Raw genomic sequence first — 7,820 nt, forward strand, 5'->3', positions numbered from 1 at the left:
TTTTACTTAAAAACAACTCAGCAAACAAAACCTTAATTCCAAATCTGTTTCTTCAGTATGGATTGTGGCACTCCCCTCATGCATTAATATTTTCAGCAAGCACATTTTATTTAGTAACTTCACCCTCATTAAATGCTATTTTAGTAAAGGTGATGCTGTGGAACAGGCAAATTTGAATTTGTTTCTCTGAGACAAGCAGGGATTTGATTTAATTGTACTGGCATTCCAGATCACTGTGGTACAAGCAGCACACAAGTCAGAGCTGACTGTCTCAAGCCGGCATTGCACTACAAATACTGAAGCCCCAGGAGAGGTAGGAGATGTGAGCACAGACACAGCACATCACTAACATCTCAGCACTGCTCTGTGCAGATGTACCACTAACCTGACCTTGCTGCCCTAATATGTGTGGTGCAGACGTACACTCAGTTTTTATTTGCTTTTCCAGAGTGAATTTCTAGTGGCTTTTGGGTTACAAAGACAATTCAAGAAATTGAGACCAAGATAGACATCTAAATCAGAGCAACAGCTTGAAGAGCTGTGACCTGCTTGTGCTTTTCATTTCAAAGAAGTGCTTGCTCAGCTCCAGTGATGAAGCCAGCAAAATATAGTTTCATTCTTTACAAAATAAATGTCTGAAAGAGTCTCATACTTGCATGATGTAGCTTCACAATAGCCTTACCTCTGACCCAGCTCAGACAAATCCTGGCTGTGAGGTAAGTTAGATGGGAGAGAGCTGATTTATTTAACCATTCAGTCTGGTATCAGTGATGCTCCTGTGTCAAGATATATCACAGAAATATTTCACATCTAAAATGCTCTGTATAAGCATGCAGAACTAACAAAGGTGGAACCAGATAGACTATAAACACCTATTGTATGATAAATTTGTCTGGATAATACTCTTACTTGTAGTAGTGTAAATGCCTGCTCTATGTAATAGAAGTCTGGGAGGAAATGTGGTGGGTGTAGGAGTTTGAGAAAAGCATTAACAGTACAAGCCCGTTAGGTTTTAAAGTACAGCAATGTGCAGACAGGACATGAATTAGCAAAGAGTCTTTGCTGATTAAGAGCTTCCTCAAGACATCCTTTTAGCCCCTCAAAGCACTCCTTCACCAAAGGGAGAAGAAAGTGCATCTTATGAATTAATTGAACCAAAATCTAAAGTTTTGATGCAAGAATATTGAGTGAAATTCTGCAGAGGACTTGTCATAGTTTGAGTATTCACTCGCTCCTCTCTTTGCAGCTCCTTTACCCCCTGCTCCCCACCTGCTCCTCAGAATCCACATCCATCGGGTGCTGGAAGAGCCCTGGAGCCTGCACCTGTCCCTGCCAGCATCCAGATCAGGTTGGATATATATTTGTATACATTTATATTTTTGCTCTTTATGTTATTGCCTTTCCCCTGTTCTAGTAAGTCTTATTCCACTTCTTTTTATTATTATTATTTTCCAACTTTAAAGCTCCTGGTTTTATTCCCCTTTCATCTTTCTTTTGGGAGGTTGGAGGGTGTGGGGGTAATAGTGAATAATACTGTCCTTTGGTATTTGGTATGAAAAAACTGCTAAGTTGTGAGACTTGTGAAGATGGTCAGACTAAATATCTAGCCATCTGGTTTTGGCATTCAAGTGCTCCATGTAAATCTATTTAAAGATGTTAAGATTTTGTTACAAACCTGATCATATCCATAAGAGTACAGTATAGCTTGGACCTGAGAACTGCAGAGCTTGATCACTGCAATAGAGCTTCTGAGTCATAAATAGTATAGGGTATTTATTGAGTTATTAGAAACAAAATTTAAAAAAAACATGCTGTTGTGGATGTATATGCATCATATAAACCACTGTGAAGTTGAGATGGTTATTATTCATTTGCTATAGTTAATCAGATGATGCTTAGCAAACTGCTATACCTGATATTCTGCAGTCTTAATTGAGAACTATGCCATATGACAGCATAGCCTGTAAGAAACAAAGCTCATATTAAGAATGCATCACTTGGAGTTCTTTAGAACCTACTTAACTTTTTTGTTTCTAGGAAAAGTTGTTAGATTGAAATTTCCCAGTGACTTGATGACTGTTTTCAATATTCATCTGTAACTCAACAACGTGAGAGTTTGTACTAGGTGAAAATGTGTTCTATCAAAGAGGTATCAATAAACAAACCTTGAACAGACAGTTAAAGGCTTCTTCAGAGAATCCTATGAGCCATGTCCTCTATCTGTAAATAAAGTCTGGCTCCACTGAAGTTACTCCAGTTTACCTGACTGTGTCTTGAGCCCCAGTTGGCTACAAGAGAAGGGAAGTTGTTCTTTCCTGACCTGCTGTTAGCCTACTTGCAGTAAACAAAAGTTCTCCCTTTCATCTCCAGATAAAAAGAGATGCCTTCTCAGTTGTTTCACATCAAGTTTCTGAGTGGTAGAAATGAATACTGAAACAAAACAAAACCAAATCAAAATCATTATTTATTGTAGTAACAAAGTCTTGAAAGCAAGAAAGTGTTGAAAACAGTATTTCAGGTATGTTGTTTTTCTGCAGATTGCAAAACCTGCAGCACCTGACATACCAGCATTGGAAGAAACTTATCCTGAGGTACCTGTGAAAGGACAGCCAGCCTGCCTCCCTATATCCATCCCCCCAAGCCTGGTGTGGCCTCAGCACCTCTTCCACCTGAGTAACAAATGGGAATCACTGATGCACAGATGCATGGATTAGCAACTGGACTTAACAAGGTGTGTGGATTGGAATAGTCATAGAGTTGAATTCAAGTAATACTACAATTTAGAAGCATGTCCCTACTTTCAAATAACTTTCTGGTATATAAACTACTGCTGTGTGTATATACCCACACACTCTGTCTTGTCAAACTTCAGCTTTTCTAGTAGAAGACTTTTTGACACAAATGAAGTCTTTTGTAATTTTATTTATGATACCCTCAGACTCCCTTGTCGCAATCTGTAAAAGATATATAAAAAGTTTTAGTGGCTTGTTTTAATTTAAGAGACCACAGGACATCATTACTTTGTTACTTGGTAATAATGCGTGTGCAAATCTTTTTCTTAGTTTGAAGGAAATTATTATGGGCTCTCTCTGGAAAAAAAAAAAAAAAAAAAAGAAATTGAAAAGAGTAACATGCATTACTGTCTTTAGTCAGAATGTTACCAATATGCAACAAAGAGTATTTAGTTTTCATCTAGAAATACCCTTATATTGGGGGAAGATTGCATTTCTTTTTGAACTGTTTTACTGTAGAGTAGAAGATGTCTGTGATCAAACAGCCTATACAGCAACAACAGTGTGTTAGTCCATTTACACCTTCTCCTACATTAAATCCGAGAAGAAACCAAATTACAGAGTTAGGTGCAAAATTCACATCAGAGCAATAAGCAGGGATGTATAATACCTAAGTACAGCAGGTACCTAAGTAGAACAGATGTTTCCCTGTTTTTTCCAGATTTTTTGCTTATTTTTCAGAAGTAGTGTAAGAGCTAGAAAGTACATGTCTGTAGCATTTCTCTCACAGTACTGGAGTACTGTGGTTGGTTGCTGGTTAGTAGAAAAAATTGCTTCAATTTGGTCAAACAAATGTAGGAGTCAATGGAGCAGGAAGAAGGGGGAAAAGAAGGGAAAAAAATCTCCAAGTGTTGTATCAGTTACCTTGCCTCTCAACTTGCTCTCTCAGGAAGGGCTGAGAAGAAGTAGGTGCTTACACTGGACCCTGCAAATGATGTTAGCAGTAGTCAGGGAGGGCAGCCAGCACTCCAGTCTTTCTAATAGGTGAAATTATTCAGATGATGAATAGTACCAATCTTTACATTTCTATCAAATTGCTAACTAAATCCCCACCACACCTATAAGTGATACAGAATTGCAGTCCAGACTGGGATTCTATTAGTGCTTTTAAATTTCATCTAACAAAGAAAATACCTAATCTATTAAACCAGCCTTTACTGTGCATACCACTCTGTCATTTGTCACTGAGTTTTATTCTCAATATTTCCTGCTCTCTTCCATTTTCTTATATATTACTAAAATCTACTTGGCTAAAGCTGAACTTTGAAAGCTTTAAGGTATTCACATGGCAATTTTAATTTGCAGGTCATGGTACTGAAAAGTGAATTATAATTTGAAGAAGCAAATGTTTTCTGTGTTGTTTCAGTTATTTTTAAAATGTCAAATTCAGGGACTTCTTCATGATTCCTCAATGAGAGAAATATGAAGATACTATCCTGTCAGTATGGTTCCTGCCAAAAAGGCAGATGAAAGACTCAAGAATTGTACTAGCTGCAGCAATGAGCAGAGACAGTCAAGAAAAGCAGGCAACCTTGGAGTAAATCATTTATGAAATGTTCATTTTTTAAAGACACCAGTACTCTCTCTTGCTAATAGATGACAATAATTACATCTGCTATGGCCATGTTTTCTCCTCAAACAAAGGTTATAGTCATTCTAGTCTGTGTATTTTATTGCTAAAGTGCTTAACAAGGAACAAGCCATGAGTTACAAATGGAAGACAATAGTCTGCCCATGAAAAGTATAAGGCAAGCTGTTAATCACAGAATGATTGGGGTTGAAAGGGACCTTTACAGCTCATCTCACCCATCCCTGCAGAGAGCAGGGACATTTTCAACTAGATAAAGTTGTTCCAACCTGACCTTGAAAGTTTCCAGGGATAGGGCATGTGCCACCTCACTAGCAACCTCTTTGAGTGTTCAATCAGTACAGGCTGGGGGATGAAGGGATTGAGAGCAGCCTTGCAGAGAAGTACTTGGGTGTACTCTTTATCTCTGATACTATGAACTCAAGTTGCCCTTCTAGCAAAGCTGCTTCTAAACCACCAGTGCAGGCTCTGTGACACTCCTTATTGCAGATGGCAACTGCCTTAGATACAAGCTTTGGCTTAAACAACCTGAAAATCACAGTTCTCTCTTCAATACTTGCTCATCTCATTTGTGTTTTATAAAATTATGTCAAATATTTGATATAGTTTGTTATTTTGCTTGGAGGTGGCTCAAACTTTTCCCACTAAATGATAAAAGAAACACCAAAGGAATTGCATCCTCTGGTCTGAATCCTTCTTAAAATCAAAGCTCCCAAATAGACTCAGGAATGCAAATAGGAAGCTGGATCATATAAATTGTTAACAGCTGTCTTATAATTAGAAAAACAGGTGAATTCTATGATAAGCAACTTGCTTTCTTAGAGATGACATATGAATATAAAGCCAATCTGAAAAATAAAAGCACCAGGATGGTGGATCACAAGGTAGTTCCCGATGTATCAAACAGCATTCTAATGAAGAGTCACTCCAAAGAGCTGTGAAAACAGTTACTGTTCTTACTGTTACAGCATGGGAACAGTGGTTGTCTGTGTTGGCATCTAGGACTGTAGGTAATTTAAATAGCTGACACAGAGCAGGCACAGTTCCTTAAAGTGCTAGAGAATTAATTGCACATTCCTTTCTTTGGCTTCCTGAGTTACATAGTCAAGGGGCATGTCCTAAGGTAACTTGGTGGTAATTCAATGGAGATGCTTAAAACCAAATGGAGAGAGTAAACTGAGATCAGTTTTTCACACTCTTATTTTAGAACAAGAATGAGATGGATCAAGTAAACATGGTAAAAGCCAGTTTTGAAACAAAGAGAAGGGCTGGGTTCCCTGTGCCACAAGTAATTGAGCTGTGGACCCTGCCAGCAAAGAAGTTTTGGATGCTAAAATGTTGGATGACTCCAAGAAATGAGTTAATGGAAGAGATGTCTACAAAAGGGTACTAAATTTGTAGCATCATTACCCAATTCAGGAAGTCCTTAGGCCAAAAGTGGTTGACAGCTTTAAGAGTTCTACTTTAAAAGCTAAAAGGGTTTTACCTTGAAAGTGCTCACTGCCACTTTTAGAGGTAAGATACTGGCACTCATGACCTTTGTCTGTTATCATATTGCTTTTCTTATGTTAAATTTTATATTCAGTTTGCATCTTGTACTGTCAGAGGAGTTTGGGTCACTTCTGTAGCCTAGATTCTGTAAGATTTATTATAAAAGCAGATTCCTGAGGGATGCCAGGGCTTGAAATACTTGCCTGCCCAAGAAGAAGAAAAAGGAACTCACTATGATGGGTTTTTTTAACAGATATTTTCTGATCTGGCTTATTTTCTAACCGCGAGTTGCTGGCATCTTTGATGCTTCACTTAACAGAACTTTAACTTTGGGAACAAGCTGTGACAGGCAGATTATTTGCATGAGATCCAGGCCTCTTACAGGCAACTCTGCACACTTGGTTGAATGAGTCCAAGGTTTATCTTGTCATAGGATGAGAAATGGACAGGAAATCTGCACTTTCCTATAATGACTGCAGTCACACTGTGTATGCTTATGCACATATGTGGGAGCATGGATAAGTGGATGGGCATAGGATGTTCTCCTCACTGAGGAACAAATACTCTGCTTTTGGTTCCTGTAGAAACCAGCAGGAGCATGTGGATTCATCCTATGCATACCCTGCATTTGGGCTCAAAGAGCCACAGGACCCAGACCACATGCAGAATGTGTCTTTGCTATAGCTAGATGGTTAAAATCATAATCCTCTGGGGAAAAGAGGAATGTTTATAACTTTCTTTAGTAACTAAAGAATTATCTGAGTAAGAGAGATCCAGCCTTTAGGAATCAAGCTTTCATCATTTTATTGTTGTTAACGCTGCTGAAGTGCAGAGATGGGTTTCTAGGGGAATTCATTCAGATTTTGCAAAATATGATCAGCTTAAAAAATTAAGATGGGGTGAGGGAGGGGAGGTGGAGGTGGAGGTGGGTTGTGTCATTACAAGCCCACTTTTCCAGCACGTGGGATTCTGGTATCCAGAGAATCTATACCAATAAAAACTTGTGAGGACTTCAGACAGCAATACAGTAAGTGGTAGCTGAGGAAGTGTTCTAGGGGTTTGCATTTTGTGTTTAAGCACCTAAGTAATAATTAAGCTGTATTTCTGTGTCGTAATTCTCTACCAAATGGGCAATATGTTATATGACTAAGAGTAGTTTAACACTGAGAAGCAAAGCAAAATATTGAAGAACTCCAAAATACCCTCATAGAACAGATGATTTTATGTTGTCCTAAGCAACTCTGAGAGTAAATTGAAAGCCCAAAACATCAGAAATACTGAACTTCCTAAGGCAGACATGAGTAAGATGAACATTTTTTGAAGGTAGGATTTGTAGTGTTGCTGATGTCTGGTAAGTCAATAAGAGAGGAGTTGTAACTTCTGCTTATGTCATGGACAGACATGTTTGCTGGGGTTTTTTTGCAGTTAAAAGCTACAGCTCTTTCAGGGTTCAGTGAAGCAGTCCTGAGCTGATGGAATTGCTGTGTGGTGCTGATCTTTCATCAGAAAGTCTTTGATTCTCATGGTCCCCTTCCTCTTCGTCTGTGGTGAGACAAATGTGGCTTCTTTGGTGACTGTTGACTCTGCTAGGTGAGCTAAAGATTCAAATCATAACAACTCGTGTTCTTCATCTGTTCTCTTTCTAGTAAATCCAGTTAATTCCTCAAACTATCACTCAATTGAATTTAAGTCAAAAAGCTCTTCAGCTCACAGTATCCCTGTATTTTATGCCATGTGGGTTTCAGAAAAACAAATTCACATTGTATGTTTGGTGGAGCTTTCCATTTCCATCTCTTTAGGATAAAGGCATTTTGGGAAAGGCTTAACCTCTGTTAGAGCAGAAAGGCCACTTTGCATTGAATAGGAAGACTATGTTAAGTCTTTTTTGCAAAGGTCAAGCTGCATCTATATCCTGAATATTCTCCAGGACAATATAGACAACCTTAGTT

This window comes from Calypte anna, chromosome 6, assembly GCF_003957555.1.
Source record: "Calypte anna isolate BGI_N300 chromosome 6, bCalAnn1_v1.p, whole genome shotgun sequence".
Lineage (NCBI taxonomy): Eukaryota > Metazoa > Chordata > Aves > Apodiformes > Trochilidae > Calypte > Calypte anna.